General features: G+C 41.1%; 1 protein-coding gene across 1 annotated transcript in view; it reads right to left on the bottom strand.

Annotated features, from left to right (window-relative positions):
- LOC140629034 (heat shock transcription factor, Y-linked-like) overlaps positions 1 to 18,892 on the bottom strand; it is a 36,631-nt gene extending 17,739 nt beyond the window's left edge. The window contains 1 exon segment of the mRNA XM_072818434.1: positions 18,740 to 18,892. The gene's annotated coding sequence lies outside the window, so the exon portion shown is untranslated.
- Positions 18,893 to 19,754: the final 862 nt, after the last annotated feature.

The following is a 19,754-nucleotide window of genomic DNA, read 5'->3' as shown; positions in this document are numbered from 1 at the left end:
ACATTTGTACACATTACAATGTGCTCACAATGATAAGTGTGGCTACCAACTGTTCTCAAAGTTATAACAATAATACCATAATCCCTATGCTATACTTTTCATCTCTGTGAATCATTTTATAGCTGGAAGTTTGTACCTCTGAGTCCCTTTTAACCATTTTTGCTCACCTTCCACCCCATCTCCTCTGGCAACCATCAGTTTTGTTCTCTATATTTGAATCTTTTTCTGCTTTTGTGTTTTTGCTTAGTTTATAACTTCCACATATGAGTGAAATTATAAGGTATTTGTCTTTTTCTGTCCTATTCTATTCAGCAGAATAACCTCTAAGTCTATCTGTGTTGTTTTTAATGGAAAAATAACATCTTTTATGGCTGAGTAGTATTCCATTATACATTTAAAGCACATTTTCTTTATTAATTTCTCTATTAGTGGATATTTAGGGATATGTTTGTCTTTTTTAATTAGTGTATTCAGGGCAGCCCATGTGGCTCAGTGGTTGAGCACCACTTTTGGCCCAGGGTGTGATCCTGGAGACCCAGGGTCAAGTCCCATGTCAGGCTTCCTGAATGGAGCCTGCTTCTCCCTCTGCCTGTGTCTCTGCCTCTCTCTTTCTCTGTGTCTCTCGTGACTAAATAAATAAAATATTTTTAAAAAATAATTAGTGTCTTCATTTCCTTCAGGTAAATATCCAAAAATGGAATTACTGAATTTTATGGTATTTCTTGTTTTAATTTTTTGATAAACTTCCATAACATTTTCCATGGTGGCTGCCCTAATTTACATTTCCAACAGTGCATGAGGTTACTTTCCCTTTTCTTGGAATTATAATCAACATTTATTTTTTCTTACCTTTTGTGCTCTAGCTAGTTTGAATTGTGTAATATCTTATTGTGGTTTTGATTTGAATTTCCCTACTGATTAGTGGTATAGAATATCTTTTCATGCATCTTTTGGTCCTATACATGTTTTCTTGGAAAAATATCCTTTCAGAGGCCCATCTTTTAATTGGATTGACTGGATGGTTTTTGGTGTTAGGTTGTATGAGTTCTTAGATATTTTGGTTATTGATCACTTGTTGGGTATATTGTTTGCAAAGAACTTATTCATTTTGTTGTTGGTTCCTTTTGCTGTGTAGAGAAGTGTTTTACTTCAGTGTGGTCCCAACTGTTTATTTCTGATTTTGTGCCTTTGCCTGAGGAGCCAGAGCCAAGAAAATATTACTAAGAATGGTCCAAGAATTTACTATGTTCTCTTTTGGAAGTTTAATGCTTTTAGTTTCTATATTTAGGTCTTCAGTCCATTTTGAGTTTATTAAGTTGCCCAATGTTCTTTTGCATGTAGCTGTCCAGCTTTCCTAACATCATTTACTGAAGTGACTGTCCATTCTGCCACTGTATATTCTTTTTTTTAAAGTTTTATTTATTTATTTTAGAGAGAAAGAGCATGAGCAGGAGGAGCAGAAGGAGAGGGAGAGAGAGTATCAAGCAGACTCCATGCTGAGTACATGTGGAGCCCAATGCAGAACTTAGTCTCATGACTAAGAGATAACGATCTGAGCCAAAACCAAGAACTGGACACTTGGGGGATCCCCGGGTGGCTCAGTGGTTTAGCACCTGCCTTTGGCCTAGGCCATGATCCTGGAGTCCCAGGATCAAGTGCCACATCGAGTCCCACATCGGATTCCCTGTGTGGAGCCTGCTTTTCCCCCTGCCTATGTCTCTGCCTCCCTCTCTCAATGTCGTTCATGAATAAATAAAATCTTTAAAAAAAGAATTGGACACTTGACCAACTGCCACCCTCCTTCATTCTTGCCTCCTTTGTTATAGATTAATTGACCACCTGTCTCTTAATTTCTGAGATATCTGTTCCACTTGTCTGTATATATTTTTCATGCCAGTGCCATGTAATCACTGTTTTGATTACTTTACATTTGTAGTATATTGAGAAATCTAGAATTGTGATAATATTTGTTTTTCTTTCTCAATATTGGTTTGGCTGTTTTCTGTAGTTCCACACAAATTTTAGTCTATATTCTAGTTTTCTGAAAAATACTATCTATATTTTCATAGGGATTGAATTAAATCTGTACATAGCTTTGGGTATTATGAATATTTTAAAAATATTAATTCTTCAAGTCCTTGTGCATGGTATATCTTTCCATTTTGGAGGGCCTGTTATCTTCAGTTTCTTTTATAAATGTTTTACTGTTTTTAGCATAAAGGTCTTTCACCTGTGGTTAAATTTATTCCTAGGTATTTAACTTTTAAGATGGAATTATAAACAGAAACTTTTCTTAATTTCTCCTCATAGTTCATTATTAGTGTATAAAAATACATTAGATTTCTATATATTAATTTTGTATCCTGCAACTTCACCTATTTCATATATTAGTTCTAACAATTATTTGGTGAAGCCTTTAGGGTTTTTTATATGTAGTAAAATGTCATCTGCAAATAGTGACAATTTTATAACTTTGTTACCAATTGGGATGTAATTTCCAGTACTGTATTCAATAAAAGTGGTAAGTGGACTTTTTTGGCTTTATTCCTGATCTTAGAGGAAAAGGTTTCAGCTTTTAACTTTTCATTTCTTCATTGAGTATGATGTTCGCTTTTATATAGCTTTTATTGTGTGGAGGTATATCCACTTTGTTGAGAGTTATTTTCATGAGAGGAAGTTGAATTTTGTCCAATGCTTTTTCTGTGTCTATTGAAATAATCATATGATTTTTTATCATTTATTTTGTTAATGTAGTATATCATGTTGATTGGTTTGTGGATCTGAAATATTTTGAATCATGGAATAAATTCCACTTTACTATGATTAATATTTTTTGTATGTATTGCTAAATTGCTAATATTTTACTGAGAATTTTGCATTCCTAGGTTATTCTTTGGGAACATTTGCGTGTAAGTTTTTTTGGTTGGTTTTGGTATCAGGATAATACTAGGGCAGCCCAGGTGGCTCAGCGGTTTAGTGCCACCTTCAGCCCAGAGCCTGATCCTGGAGACCAGGGATCAAATCCCACATCAGGTTCCCCAGCATGGAGCCTGCTTCTGTCTCTGCTTCTCTCTCTCTCTCTCTCTCTCTCTCTCTCTCCCTGTCCCTCATGAATGAATAAATAAAAAAATTTTTTAAAAGGATAATCTCATTATTTGGATCTTTCCTTTCTCATTGATTTCTGGAATAGTTTATGAAGGGATAGGTATTAACTCTACCCTAAATAAATTGATATGATTCACCTGTGAAACCATCTGGTCCTTGACTTCTGATTATAGATTCAATTTTGTTAGTACTAATTGGTCTGTTCAGAGTTTGTCTTTCCTGATTTACTCTTGGAAAATCGTATATTTTTAGGAATTTATCTGTTTTTCCTAGGATGTTCAATTTGTTGGTATATAAATTTTTCTTGTAATCTCTCATGATCCTATTTCTGTGGTGTTTGTTGTAATTTCTCTTTTATTTCAGGTCTTTTCTCTTTGTTTTCTTTTAAATCTTTATTTATTTATTTATTTGAGATAGAGGAAGTGACACACAAGTGAGCAGAGAGGGAGAGCAAAGGAATCTCAAGGAAACTCCCTACTAAGTGCAAGCCCAATGTAGTACTCAATTCCACAACCTCAACATCATGACCTGATTCAAAAACCACGAGTCAGGGCCATCTGACTGGCTCAGTGGTTGAGCATCTTCCTTTGGCTCAGAGCATGATACCAGGGTCCTGAGATCAAGTTCAACATTGGGCTTCTTGCAGGGAGCCTGTTTCTCCCTCTGCCTATGTCTCTGCCTCTCTCTCTGTCTCTGTGTCTCTTGTGAATAAATAAATAAAATCTTAAAAAAAAAATCAAGAGGCAGACACCCAACCTATGAGCTGTGCCACTCCCCTTCTCTCTTTTCCCTTAGAGAGTCTGGCTAAGTTATAAGAATTTTACTTTTTTGAAGAACCAGTTCTTCCTCTCATTAATTTTTTCTATTTTTTTAAGCCTTAGTTACTTGGATGACTGCTCCGATTTTTACTCTTTTCTTCACTCTACTCACTGTGTGCTTTCCTATCTTTCATGTTTTTCTTTCTCTCTTTCATTTATTGAGGCGGAAGTTTAGATTCTTTACCTTAGATGCTTCTTGTTTCTTGAGGTAGGCCTATGTTGCTATCAATGTCTATCTCAAAAAGCTTCTATTGTGTCCCGAAGATTTTTTTTTAAGATTTTATTTATTCACTCATGAGAGACACACACACAGAGAGGCAGAGACATAGGCAGAGAGAGAAATAGGCTTCATGCAAGAAGCTCGATATGGGACTCATCCCAGGACTCCAGGATCATGCCCTGGGTCAAAGGCAGGCGCTCAACCACTGAGCCACCCCAGAGTCCCTGTCCAGAAGATTTTTGAATGATTGTTTTTCCATTTTCATGTGTCTCAAGGTATTTTTAATATCCTTTTTCATTTCTTCTTTATTAATAGGTTGTTTATTAGCATGTTGTTTAGCTGTGTTTTTTTCAGCATTCTTGTGGTTGGTTTCTAGTTCTATATCACTGTGGTTAGAAAGGAATCTTGCTATGATTTCAATCCTCTTAAATTTATTGAGACATCTTCTGTGTTTTGTTATGTGATATATCCTGGAATATGTTCACGTGCACTTGAAAAGATGTATATTCTGCTGGTTTTAGACAGAATGTTCTGTATATGTCTGTAAAGTTTATCTGCTCTAATGTGATCTTCAAAGATAGTTCCCTTTTGATTCTCTTCTGAATGATTTAACCACTGGTATAATTGAGTGTTAAAATATTTTAATACTATTGCATTACAATCAACATTTCCCTTTATATTCCTCTTATATTTCCTTTCCTTTTATGAAATTAATTAATTTATTTATTCATGAGACACACATTGAGAGAGACAGAGAGGTAGAGACACAGGCGGGGGGAAAAGCAGGCTCCACACTGGGACTGGATCCCAGGTCTCCAGGTTCACGCCCTGGGCTGAAGGCAGCGCTAAACTGCTGAGCCATCTGGGATGCCCTATATTTCCTTTCCTTGTGGTTTATCTACTCAGGTGGTCCTATGCCTGGTGCATAGTTATTTATAATGGTTAAAAATTTTAACGATTTATCCATTTATCATTATATAATGCCTCTCATTTGTTTGCTTATTTCTTGTTACTTTCCTTTTAAAGTATATTGTCTGGGGACACCTGGGTGGGTCAATAAGTTAATCATCTGCCTTCAGCTCAGGTCATGATCTCAGAGTCCTGGATTGATTAATTTTTTGTATTTTCTATGCTTTTGTTGAACTCATGAGTTCACCGAGTCTGTCAAGTCTGGAGAGCACGTTTATGACCATTACTTTAAACTCTATCAGGGATAGCCCAGGGGGCTCAGCGGTTTAGCACTGCCTTCAACCCACGGCATGATCCTGGAAACCCAGGATAAAGTCGCTGCATGGAGCCTGCTTCTCCCTCTGCCTGTGTCTCTGCCTCTCTTTCTGTGTGTCTGTCTCTCATAAATAAATAAAAAAAAATCTTAAAAAAAAAAAAAAAACCTCTATCAAGTAAATTGCTTACCTCCATTTTAATTATTTTCTGACTTTTTATGTTTTTGTTTTTTTTCATTCTCTGGGATTGAAAATGCTGGCACAAACCATTTTTCTTGCCCTCTGTTAGCCTAACTGGCAAAAGCACCAATAGAAGTTTAATTGTAACCCGGGTGCTTTTTGCCCTGCTGCCACTGTGCTGGATGTGAGACTTAGTGATACAGTGTGCTGATCCTTTAGGAGCAGAGTCTGTTTCCAAAATTCTTATGGCTCTCCCAGAATTAATTCCCTTCTTATTTTCATTTTTTTACATTTTTGGTTTGTTTTATTCTCATATATAACTTAACCTATGCTATGGTATATACATTGTCAGTACTATGCAACAAATATATGAACTGCAAATGTCAGCCATATCTGTAATTTAAAATTTTCTGGAAGCCACATTAAAAAAAAGATAAGGGGTACCTGGATAGCTCAGTTGCTTAAGCAGCTGACTCTTGATCTTGGCTCAGGTTATGATCTCAGGGTAATGAGATTGAGCCTCAAGCCAGGCTCTGCACTAAGCATGGAGGTTCCCTATGATTCTCTCTTTCTGCCTCTGCCCCACCCCGCTGCCACTTGCTCTCTTGCTCTCTCTCACAAAATAAATAAATAACTAAACAAACAAATAAGTAGTAAAATGTATTTGAATAATTTATTCTATTTAATCCAGTGTATGAAAATATCATTTCAACCTTTAAAGTAGACATACTTTTCAATGTTATCTGTATTTTATATCTCTCAATTTGGATGAGTCAAGTTTCAAGTAATCAGTAGTCATCTGGCTAATGCCTACTAAAATGAAAACAGAGAGATAGACAGACCATAAGAGACTCTTAATTCTAGGGAAAAAAACCTGAAGGTTGCTGGAGGGGCAGTGGGTGCAGAGATGGGGTAATTGTGTGAGGGGCATGAAGGAGGGTACATGATGAACTCTGGGTGTTATATGTAAAGAATGAATCACTAAACACTACTCCTGAAACTAATAATATATTATCTGTTACCTAAATTGAATGTAAATTTTTTAAAAAATTAAAATAAAATGAATAACACACATCTAGTTCGAAAACATAATCTTATGTTAAAATATAACACTAGAGCACCTGGGTGGCTCAGTGTTTGAGTGTCTGCCTTTGGCTCGGGTCATGATCCTGGGGTCCTGGGATTGAGTCCTGCATTGGGCTCCCCACAGGGAGCCTGCTTTTCCCTCTGCCTATGTCCCTGCCTCTCTCTGTGTCTGTCATAAATAAATAAATAAAATAAAATTAAAAAAAAAAAGAAGAGGAGATAGGCTTGCTTTTCTTGCCTCAACTGTCTGTAAATTATTGTTATTATTTACTTTGACTCTTTGCTTACTATTCCAACATATGTAGATTTTATAAAAAGCACTGTGACCTCTTGTGTTGGAGATAAAATGTGCAGTATTCTATAACCTTAAAAAAGTGATTTCTTACATAGCAGACTTTAATGTTTTCATAAATCACTATGCTTTGAAAATTAGACACTTATCAATCATATTGCTGTGTTTTTCTTTTTAAAAAAGATTTGAGGGCAGCCTGGGGGGTGGCTCAGGGGTTGGGTGCCCACCTTCTGCTCAGGGCATGACCCTGGGGTCCTGGGATCCAGTGCTACATCGGGCTCCCTGCATGAGGCTGCTTCTCCCTCTGCCTGTCTCTCTGCCTCTCTCTCTCTCTCTCTGTCTGTCGTGAATAAATTAAAAAAAAAAAAAAGATTTCATTAAAAAAAAAAAGATTTGACTTATTTCTTTGAGAACGACAGTACAGAAGAAGTGGGGAGGGCAGAGGGAGAAGCCGATAACCCTTCTGAGCAGGGGAGCCCCATTTGAGTCTTGATTCCAGGACCCTGAGATCATGACCTGAGCATCAGCTACACAGGTGCCCCAACAAATTCTTAAAATACATATTGTTTACAATATCTGATTTTTAACTCTGTATGGAATCTGTTATACATAAATATTTTCACTATATTTGTATTTTTTAAAGATTAGGTATAACAAAAATTTTAAGGTGCAATTTATTAATTAATTAGTTTTATTCATTCAGTTCATTTTTTCTCTTTACAAATTTTTATTTGAATTCCAATTAGTTAACATACAATATAAGACTAGTTTCAGGTGTAAAATCTGGTGATTCATCCTTATATATCATACCCAGTGCTCATGACAAGTATCCTTAATACCTATCACCTATTTAACCCATCCCCACATGTACTCTCCAGTAACTGCAGTAATCTGTCAGGTTTAATCCAATCGGTAGTGAAATGAAATAGAGAGGCCAGGCAAAAGTTGGTAGAAACAGGCTTTTAATGGGATGTGCGCTCTCCCTCTCGGGCAGGGCTAGAGAGGTTCCAAGGCCTACAGGGGAGGGAGAAAGCAGGGAAGTTGCAGGCTGGGGAAGTGGCGAGCAGGAGAGTGCTTTTTAAGGGGGCTTTTTAAGGGGGGGGGGGAGGAGTAAGAGGTTGTGTGTCTGTATGAGTTGATAGGTATTAGGCATATTACTGGTGAAATCGGCATGGGGCAATAACTGCCCATGCCCATATATGGGGTCTGGGTAAAGTACAGTTCAGATTTCCTGCGTAGGTCCAGTCTCCCCCTGATGAAGTGTCCTGGGGCAGTCTGCTGGTGATGGGAAAGTTCTGAGGTGGGGGCAACAAGGTGGAGGGTCTGCCACCGTTTTCTTGGTGCCTCCTGATCCCCTTTGATCCCCCTGGCCCAACATAATCAATATCTTCTTTATAGTTAAGAATCTGTTTCTTGGGATGCCTGGGTGGCTCAGGGATTGAGCATCTGCCTTCAGTCCCGGGTGTGATCCTGGAGCCTTGGGATCAAGTCCTACATTGGGCTCCCTTCAGGGAGCCTGCTTCTTCCTCTGTCTGTGTCTCTGTTTCTCTCTCTCTCTCTCTCTCCGTGTCTCTCGTGAATAAATAAATAAAATCTTAAGAAGAAAGAAAGAAAGAAAGAAAGAAAGAAAGAAAGAAAGAAAGAAAGAAAGAAAGAAAGAAAGAAAGAAAGAGTCTGTTTCTTGGTTTGCCTTTCTCTCTTTTTTTCCTCCCTGTGTTCATTTGTTTTGTTTTTTGTATTGCACAGTAGTGCAATCATATGGTATTTGTCTTTCTATGACTGACCTATTTCACTTAGTATAATACTGATTAGCTCAATCTACATCCTTGCAAATAGCAATTTCATTCTTTTTATGGCCAAGTAATATTTCATTGTACATATGTACCACATCATTATCCATTCAACAGTCAGTGGACATTTGGGCTTTTTCTATAATTCGGCTATTGTTGCTCTGAATATTACCATACAGGTATCCCTTTGAATTAGTATTTTCATATCCTTTGGGAAAATACTTAGTAGTACAATTGCTGGATCATAAGATAGTACTACCCAGATACCAAAGTAAGACTAAAAAAAAAAAAAACCAAAAAACTAAGTCCAGTTCGTCAGATACAAGTATTTCTACTCCAGCTTTCTCCTGATATCCATTTATATGATAAATATTTCTTCCTCACTTTTAATCTATAGCTGTTTTTAGGTCTAAAATGAGTATCTTGTGCTCTCACCACATTTTTAATCCATTCTGAAACCCTATATCTTTTGATTGGAGGGTTTAGTCCATTTACTTATATTCAAAGTAGTTATTGATAGATATTGATATTGATAGATTGTATTTAGTGCTGCTTTATTACTTGTTTTATCATTTTTTCCCTGGAGATTTTCTTTTCGCTTTTTGTTTGTTATTTTTGGTCTTTCCTTTGCACTCAAAGAGTCCTCCCTACTATTTCTTGCAGGGCTGGAAAAAACTCACTTATTTTTTGTTTGTCTGAGAAACTCATTATGTCTCCTTCTATTCTGATGATAGTCCTGCAGGACAGAATATTCTTGATTGCAGATTTCTCTGGCCTTCTGAAGAAGAGGTCATGTATTGTCTAGGGCCTGTTACTCCAGGGAGTGTCTCTGGCATGTGCTATGTATACTCTGCTGCTGTGTTTTGGCTGCTCTGTCCTTAGGCTGGTCATCTGCAGAGGCTCTCTTTACTTGCAGTGGGCAGTGTTTGGTTGTTGGCCTAAAAGTGGTGAGTTGTAACTGGGTGTTCTCTGGTCTGCTTGTGAAGTGAGATTAGACATCATCTCCCGCAGAACTGAGGTCCTGCAGAACTCTCTGCATCTGGTGATGTGGACAGTGATTTGTGCTGGTCTTTGGGGGAGGGGCCTACTATGCAAGCTTGAGTGAGGGGGACAGTCCCACTGAAGCACAGGGCAGTGGGGCTCAATGTAAGTAAGCCAGCCAGACAATGTCTGTGCAGCACCACCTCCTGCTGGTGGCTCTGTGTTCATGCTGAGGGGAGGTGGAAGAAAATGGCATCAGCCAACTGCCCTATTCCTAGAAAGGCATCTCTGTGAATGCTGCCTCCCAGGAATACTCTCAAAGATTTGTGAATAATCTCATCACTATGTGCTCCACATAGTGTTCAGATTATGTTTCCAGGCTGGCTGCACCTGGGTTGGTTGCCTACCTTCTTCCCAGGAGCAGTACTGTGGTCTCAGGGCCCTATCCCAGCCCAGCCTGCAGACCTTTAAGACTCCAGGTTTAAGCCCCACGGACTGCAATAACACATGAAATCCAGGCCCTCTCACTTACCACGCCACTGGCTTTGGGGAAAAGTTCTTGTGTGTTCCTCTCTGTGTTCCTCTGTCTTACATTTCTCAATGACTATGGCTTCCCTGCCTCCACACTACCCACAGAACATTTCTTCCCTAAACCACTTCTCTGTACTACTCATCTTCTTTAATGGAGTATCTTCTTTTCCTTTATTTGTGGATTTTGTAAGGCTTCAAATAGATATCTGGGGTATTTAGGATAATTTGATAGATCTCTAGTTGTGTTTTGAGAGAAGATGAGCCTAGGGTCCTCCTACTCTGCCTCCTCTCCTCTCCTGACAATGGATTTCTGTTTATTGATTTTGTTATTTTACAACTTTACTGAATTTACTTATCCATTTTAGTTTTTTGGTGGAGTCCTTCAGATTTTCTATACAGAGTATCGACTGCAGTCATTGAAAATTTTACTTCTTCCTTTCTACTTTAGATGTCTTTTATTTCTTTTTGTTGTCTGATTGCTGAGCCTAGGACTTCCAGTATTATGTTGACAGAACAGCTTTGTCCTGTTCCTCATCTTAAGGGGAAAAGCTCTCAGTTTTTCACCATTGTATGTCATATTAGCTGTGTTTTTTTTTTTTTTTTTTCATTTACGGCCTTTATTGTGTTGAGACGTGTTCCCCCTACCCCTACTTTTCTATCAAGAAAGGCTATTATACTTTATCAAATGCTTTCTCTGCATCTTTTGAAAGGAATATATGGTTCTTATCCTTTCTCTTATTGATGTGGTGTGTATCATGTTCATTGATTTATAAATATTGAACCACTCTTGCATCCCAGTAATAAATCTTACTTGATCGTAGTGAATGATTTTTTAATATGTATTGTTGGATTCACTTTGTTAGTATTTAGAGGATTTTTGAATCTATGTTCATTCAGAGATATTGCCCTGTACTTTTTAGGGTGTGTGCTTTATCTGGTTTTGATATCAAAGTCATTCTGGCCTCATGGAATGCATTGGGAAGTTTTCTGTGAACTTTTTTTTTTTCTTTTAGATCTTATTTATTTATTCATGACAGATACACACACAGAGAGAGAGAGAGAGAGAGAGAGAGAGGCAGAGACACAGGCAGAGGGAGAAGCAGGCTCCATGCAGGGAGCCCAATGTGGGATTCGATCCCTGGTCTCCAGGATCACACGCCAGGCTGAAGGAACAGCTAAACCGCAGGGCCACCTGAGCTACCCTGTCAACTTCTATTATTTGGAATAGTTTAAGAAGAAAGGTATTAACTCTTCTTTAATTTTTTAAAAGATTTTTTTCATTTATTCATGAGAGAGGGGCAAAGACATAGGAAAAGGGAGAAGCAAGTTCCCTGCAGTGAGCCTGATGCAGTACTTAATCTCAGGACCCCGGGATCAAAACCTGAGCTGAAGGCAGACGTTCAACCACTTAGCCACCCAGATGCCCTCAACTGTTGCTTTTATTTTCATTTTTCTCTTTATATTTTTTTAATTTCCTATTTGATTTTTGGGTTGACCCATCCATTTGTTTGGTAGCATGTTCTTTAACCTCTGTGTATTTGTACTTCTTACAGATTTTTCTTGTGGTTGATTTCTAGTTTCATATGTTGTGGTCAGAAAAGATGCGTGGTATGACTTCAAACCTTTTGAATTTGTTTAGACTTCTTTTGTGGCCTAACAGTATGTATCTTGGGAATGTCCCACGTGTCCCATATAGTACTTCTTTTAAAGTTTATTTTGCCTAAGGGGTGCCTGGATGGCTCAGTTAAGAGTATGATTCTTGGGTGATGCCTGGGTGGCTCAGTGGTTGAGCCTCAGCCTTCAACTCAGGGCATAATCCCAGAATCCTGGGATCTAGTCCCACATCAAGCTCCCTGCATGGAGCCTGCTTCTCCCTTTGCCTGTGTATCTGCCTCTCTCTTTGTATCTCTCATGAGTAATAAATAAAATCTCTTTAAAATACCCTCAACATGGGATCCCTGGGTGGCGCAGCGGTTTGGCGCCTGCCTTTGGCCCAGGGCGCGATCCTGGAGACCCGGGATCGAATCCCACATCAGGCTCCCGGTGCATGGAGCCTGCTTCTCCCTCTGCCTATGTCTCTGCCTCTCTCTCTTTCTCTCTCTGTGACTATCATAAATAAATAAAAATTTAAAAATAAATAAATAAATAAATAAATAAATAAATAAATAAATAAAATACCCTCAACATAGTAGGTTTAAAGGGAACATAACATAAAAAATAACACATACGAAAAACCCTTAGCTGATATCCTCATTGGAGAAAAACAGACCTTTCTCCTAAATGAAGAACAAGACAGAGATGTCCACTCATCACTGTTGTTGATATAGTACTGGAAATCCTAGCCTCAGCATTAGGCAGCAAAAAGATATAAAAAGCATCTAAATCAGCAAGGAAGAAGTCCAACTTCCATTATTTGCTCATTATATAATACTGTTGGGCTGGCAAGACTGGGGACCTCAAAACCACTGACCCCAGGCCAGCAACCTCTCAATAACTCTGCCTTGCCACCCTACCTAACTTATCTTACAAAGACCTGTAACCCTTGCCCTAATTGGAATGCTGCCCTGCCCTCATCTTCCTGCTGAAAACTCTTTATAGACATCCCTGCGGTTTGCCTGGGCACAACTACCCTGGCCGGTAACTTCCCCGCTCTCTCCCTCCCCTGCGGTCCCTCTTCCTCCCCTGAGAGCACATCCCATTAAAAGCCTGTTTCCACCAACTTTTGCCTAGACTCTCTCTATTCCATTTCACTACCCATCAGATTAAACCTGACAGATACTATATATTTATATATATAAAACCTGAAAGAGTCCACCAAAAAATTGGTAGAACTTGTAAACAAATGCACTTAAGTTCCAGGATACAACTCAATGTACAGAAATATATTGCATTTCTATATACCAATTGACAATGTACAGAAATATATTGCATTTCTATATACCAATTCAAGAACCACAAAGAAAAGTTAAGAAAAGAATCCCATTTATAATTGCACTCAAAATAAAATATCTAGGTATAAACTCAACCAAAGAGGTAAAGACCTCTACTCTGTCTGGAAACTATGAAACTGATGAAAGCAGATGAGGACAACACAGGAAATAAAAAGATATTCCATATTCATGGATTGGAAGAAGAAATATTGTTAAAATATCTATATTACCCAAAGCAATCTACATGGTTAATGAAATCTCTATCAAAACACAAACAGGAGTTTTTCAAAGAACAATCCCATAACTTGTTTGGAACTACAAAAGACTGTAAAAAGCCAAAATGACCTTGAAAAAGAAAAGCAAAGCGAGAGGTATCACAATTTGGATTCAAGTTCTATTACAGAGATGTGATGATCAAGACAGTATGGCGTACACCTGGGTGGTTCAGCAACTGAGCATCTGCCTTTGGCTCAGGGCATGATTCTGGAGTCTAGGGATGGGGTTCCATATTGGGCTGCCTACATGGATCCTGCTTCTCCCTCTGCCTATGTCTCTGCCTCTTTCTGTGTGTGTGTCTCATGAATAGATAAATAAAATCTTTTTTAAAAAAAAAAAAAAGAACTTCTAGGGGATCCCTGGGTGGCTCAGGGGTTTAGTGCCTGCCTTCGGCCCAGGGTGTGATCCTGGTGTCCCGGGATCAAGTCCCACATCCGGCTCCCTGCATGGAGCCTGCTTCTCCCTCTGCCTGTGTCTCTCCCTCTCTCTCTCTCTCTCTCATGAATAAATAAATAAAATCTTAAAAAAAAAAAAAAAAAGAACTTCTAAAACTCAATACCCAAAAGACAAACCAATAATCAGCCTCTTAACTGTAGGGAACACATCAGAGGGGAGCTAGGTGGGGGCTGAGCAGGTGATGGGGATTAAGGAGTATACCTGTTGTTATGAGCACTGAATAATGTATGGAGATGTTGAATCACTATATTGCACACCTGTAACTAATATTACACTGTATATTAACTATCTGAAATGTAAATCAAAATGTCACGGGCACCTTGCTGGCTCAGTCAGCTAAGTGTCCAACTCTTGATATCAGCTGAGGTCTTAGTCTCAGGGTTGTGAGTTGGAGCTCCACGTTGGACTCCACACTGGACACAGAGCCTACAATAAATAATTATCTAAATATATTTAAAATTTTTAAAAATAACTTTAATAGGGACGCCTGGGTGGCTCAGTGGTTGGGCGTCTGCCTTCAGCTCAGGAAGTGATCCTGGAGTTCTGGGATCGAGTCCCAGGTCGGGCTCCCTGCATGGAGCCTGCTTCTCCCTCTGCCTATGTCTCTGCCTCTCTCTCATGCCTCTCATGAATAAATAAATAAAATCTTTAAAAAATAATAACTTTAGGGATCTTTGGGTGGCACAGCAGTTTGGCGCCTGCCTTTGGCCCAGGGCGCGATCCTGGAGACCCGGGATCGAATCCCACGTCGGGCTCCCCGTGCATGGAGCCTGCTTCTCCCTCTGCCTGTGTCTCTGCCTCTCTCTCTCTCTCTCTCTCTGTGTGACTATCATAAATAAAAAAAAATTAAAAAAAATAATAACTTTAATAAATAAAATAAAATAAAATAAAATAAAATAAAGAAAGTAAAACCACAGAAAAACAAAGAATACTATAAAAGAATACTACGAGAGGCCCTCTGGGTGGCTCAGTTGGTTAAACATCTGAGTCTTAGTTTAGGCTCAGATCAGGATCCCATAGGTACATAAAGCTCTGCACTTAGTGGGGTGTCAGCTTCAGGATTCTTTCCCCCTGTTCCTCCCCCAACTCACATGCATTTTCTCTCTCTCTCTCTCTCTGTGTCTCTCATGAATAAATAAATAAAAGACACACAGAGAGAGAGACAGAGAGACACAGGCAGAGGGAGAAGCAGGTTCCATGCAGGGAGCCCGATGTGGGACTCGATCCCAGGATCTTTAAACAAAAAGGAATGCTGTGAAAAACTGTCAGGTTTAATCTGATCAGTAGTGAAATGAAATAGAGGGGCCAGGCAAGAGTTGGTCAAAACAGGCTTTTTTAATGGGACATGCTCTCCGGCGAGGTTCTGCAGCCCACAGGGAGGGAGAGAGTGGGGAAGTTGCGGGCAGGGGAAGTCATGTGCAGGGGAGGGCAAGCGGGCATTTTAAGAGGGGAAGGGGAAGGAGGAGTGTCTTCACAGGGTGATAGGTATTAGGCATATTACTGGTGGAATCGGCCTGGGGCAATAACTGCCCATGCCCTTATATGGGGTCTGGGTAAGTATGGTTCAGGTTTCCTGTATAGGTCCAGTCTCCCCCTGATGAAGTGTCCTCGGGCAACCTGCTGGTGATGTGAAAGTTCTGAGGTGGGGGCAACAAGAGGATTGTCAAATATTTACAATGGAGTGCCCACTACTATTTTGTTGGTGCCTCCCGATCCCCCTAGATCCCACCAGCCCAACAAAAACTACATGTGAACAAACTGAACAAAAGAAATAGTTAGATCCCTAGAAACATAAAGTCCCAAAACTATATCAAGAAGAAAGAGCAAATCGGAACAGAGAGATTAGTAGTAGTGAAATTGAATAAGCAATCAAAGAAGTACCAAAAAATAAAACTCTAGGATCGATGGATTCAAAGGATGAATTTTATGAAACATTTAAAGAAGAGGTAACACCTATTCTTTTCAAGGTATCCTAAAAAATAGGAAAGAAGGAAATCTTGTAGATACACTGTATAATGCCAGCATTATCCTGATACCAAAATTAGACAAAGACATCACTCAGAAAAATCTACAGGCCAATATCCCTGATGAAGATACATGCAAAAATCTTCAACCAAATGAGTACTTTGCATTAAAAAACCATTAAAACTCACTCATTATGAACAGATGGATTTATTCCTGGGAAGCATGTGTGGTTCAATAATCACAAATTGTGGAGGCCCAGAAAATTAAGGCCATTCCACCTTAAGTTCAGCGTTAAGCGTTATCACTAGTACAGCAATATCAGGCCCCTGTGAATAAGAGCTGAACTTTACCTTACTTCAGTTACAGGAAAAAAACAGCTTAATGTCTTAGAAAGCCCCATACTAGAATGAGAACAGAGCTCAACACCAGTGGCAGGAAGCCTCCATGTTAGAATGAGAACAGAGCTTAACGCCCCTGACAGCCCCATATCAGAATGTAAACAGAACTTGAGAAATTCCTCCACCCCTTCTGGAGGTCCCCTAGACCAGCCCATAAAACTAAGCTGGAACCCACCTTGAGGTCCAAGTCCCTGCTCCGTTCTGTCAGGTATACTTGGACCCAAGCTCGAACTTGTTAATAAACCCTCGTGTACTTGCATCACTGTCAGCTCCTCGGTGGTTTCTTGGATTCGCAAACTTGGGCACAACAAAATCAAAGAACTTGATATTTAACATCAACAAGATGGAGGATAAATATTTTACAATCATCTCCTGAGCAGTTGAGGTGGCAGAGTAGACGACCCTATGTTCCCCTGGTCTCTGGGTTCAGCTGGATAATGATAATTATCAAATCAGCTGGATGAATGATAATTATCAAATCATTCTGAACATCCATGAAATCAGTTGGAGTTCTGAGAAAGATATGCTGCATGCTGCAATTCTACCAATAGAAGAGACTACTTTCTTGAAGGGAGGAATGTGGATACTTGAATCTATGCTAATATAAAGAAGCATGGCATGGAGAGTATGGAGCCTGCTTCAGGAGACTATTACTAAGTATTACAAGCCCCAGAGCACAAATTCAGAACCTTCAGAACTGTGCTATGGTGTGGGATATGCCTAGCTTAAAGGCACTTATGTAGAAAAGCAGGGTAAAATGTCAGGAAGGACAGGGTAGTGTAGAGAGAAAACCAGGTCTTCTAACAAGAAAAACAGGGGTGCCTGAGTGGACAGAGTTCCCAAACATCAGAGTGAGGAAGCAGGGTGACAAAAACCATTCTAGACTAACTGCTTGATATTGAGATAATTGCTAGAGTTAATTGACTACACTCTTGACACAGAACAAAAAAAGACACCAATGGAAAAACCTCACTCACAGAAGCAGCATTATGTATACACACACACACACACACACACACACACACACACACACGACAATTGCAATACACATGCTCAGAAGGCCTTAGGCAGCATTGCCTCTAGGACAGTCAGGCCATGACCTGGAGATTTCATTTTAGTCTTTGGCTTCCTCATCCTGTTCATCATCTCCTCTAGTCTTAGGCATGGTGAAAGTGGACAGAGCTCTTGTAAGTTCAGAACCCAAAGCGTCCTCTAGCTTGGAAAAGAGATCCAGATCCAGTAGGTGGCAAGCCTTAAAGATTTGGATGAAGTGCTTGGCATAATAATAACAACAATTGGGTTCTTGGATGCTAAGTCCTTGAACTCTCTAGTAATGACAACCGCCTTCTGGACTCCTAAGTGAGGTCTACCTTTGGGGACAGGGAAAGGGTCAATTGCGAGGGGTTGGAAGCTTCTTGTTTGGGGAAAGTGATTGGAAATCACCTTTCAGTAGTGCCCTCCCCAACCCACCTCCCTACCCCCCGACCCCCCCACAGAGCACGACAACAGTCACATACTGCTTTTTCGGGGCAGACAGGCTGCTTGAATACCACAAAATACATTCAGAGAATAGTATGTACCAACTTCTTGTGACGAACGCCCGACGTGACGTTTTGAGGTGCAAAAGACACGAGCGAAACGCCACGTTTCTAAGCGACTCTAATCCTAGGAAGGAAAGGGCAATGAGAGGGAAACTACTAGAGAGCACGCCGAAGGAAACTCTTATTTTCATCTAGTCTGGGCTGCGGGACTCGCTTACACCCTGCGGCATGCTTGGAGGACAGAAAACATATTTGACGTCTCCGCAACTCTGTGAGCCCAGGACACCGGAATTTGTTCGAGTCGATAGGTTCGGTTTGGGTGGTGATGCCGACGATGTCGTTTCAGGTCTGAAACAAGAAGGGAGCAAAACTTTTCCTGTCTGATCACCTCCCTGAGAGCGTCAGCGGTTGGTTTCCCGCGCGGGAAGTGCGGCAATCTTTTCCCTTGTCGGTTCGCTGGTCTTACCCACGAGAGGGGCTTCTTTGCACCCACATGCGAGGGGCTTCTTTCCTTCCCCTCTATTAGTTTCTGCGGCAGGTCGTGCGGTTGTGTGCACCTACGGAGAAGTTTTCCCGCTCCATCCACCGGGACGTGGAGGCGAGGAAATACGCAGGCAGGGCTGAGGAGCAGAGTCGCTCGGCTTAGCAAGCGGTCCTCGGGCCACCTGAAGCGCAGTGGTAAGGTACAAAACGCAGCTGGACACCCCGAGACAGGACACCCCTGGACACCCCGAGACAGGAGGCTCAACGACACAGACGCCCTGTTTCTCTGACTCAGGAAGGCAAGGCCCCTGACGGAACGTACTTGCAGTCTCCAGAAACTCGCCTCCTAAGGAGACCGCCAACGGGAGACGGGAGAAGAGCTCTTCAGGCCTTGCCCGGGGTAGGGGACCGCCGTAGGATGACAGGGGCGGCGATTTTAGGGAAGGACGGCACGGCTTACTTACACTTAGACGCAGACTGGCCAGTACCCGCACGGGATGGAGATGGGGAAAAGCATGGCGCTTTCAAGGCTAGGCACTGAGCGGGACCCGGAAGTTGCAGTGCACAGGTGTACTCCCTACGCAGTACGACGAGGACCCCCTTATGACACACCATCACTCACAGATAGGTCGTACACGCGGAGCCCATGCCTGCGCCTGTGCAAGTCACCTCAACACACACTCCGTGTCTGTTTAGGCGAATGGCAGTCCGGGAGACCTCGTACACTCTTCAGGTACTCCGTATGTCAAGTGTAGTGGCCGGTGGTTACAGCAGAACCAATTACACGTGTGCTGCTAACACGTGGTAACGCTGGCTACCCACAACGTCCTCAGGAGAGGACCTGTGGGAAAACAGGTGCGCCACCATCCGGTTACCTCCCCGGACCTGGGTGTACGTCGCGTATCTTCTTCCTGGGCTTGTCTGCCTAAGCGGGACGAATGCGGAGGAAAGGAGGGTCAGATTGGGCAGAAAGGAGATGAAGGTTTCACGGGAACTCCGCTCTTTTTCGAGCAGATTCTTCGAAATTTGAGGGGCCCAAATGCTTCAGCGCAGGGCGAATTCAGTCTGCAGTTCGCTTGCCCAAATACCGGGGCCATCGAAACCAGTTTTTGGGTCCGGGCGGTTCCATTCTCATTCCCTCACACTTGCTGTCCTTGGATACATCGTGGACTGCAAGCACTCCATCGTGTGCCGGACCCAGAAGGAAAACGCTGCCGACTGGAGTCAACGTGAGAACTTCTTACAACCCTTAAAAGCTGGGGATCCCTGGGTGGCTCAGCGGTTTGGCGTCTGCCTTTGGCTCGGGGCGTGATCCCGGACTCCCGGGATCCCATCCCCCTCGGACTCCCTGCAAGGAGCCAGCTTCTCAGTCTGCCTGTGTCTCGGCCCACCCCCCTCTCTCTGGGTCTCTCATGAATAAATAGATAAAATCTTTAAGCACCAAACAAAACAAAACGCCGGAAAAGACCCCACTCCGAC

Source organism: Canis lupus, chromosome Y, assembly GCF_048164855.1.
Source record: "Canis lupus baileyi chromosome Y, mCanLup2.hap1, whole genome shotgun sequence".
Taxonomy (NCBI): domain Eukaryota; kingdom Metazoa; phylum Chordata; class Mammalia; order Carnivora; family Canidae; genus Canis; species Canis lupus.
The sequence above is the reverse complement of the archived record's forward strand: the minus strand, read 5'-3'. Positions and strand labels throughout refer to the sequence as shown.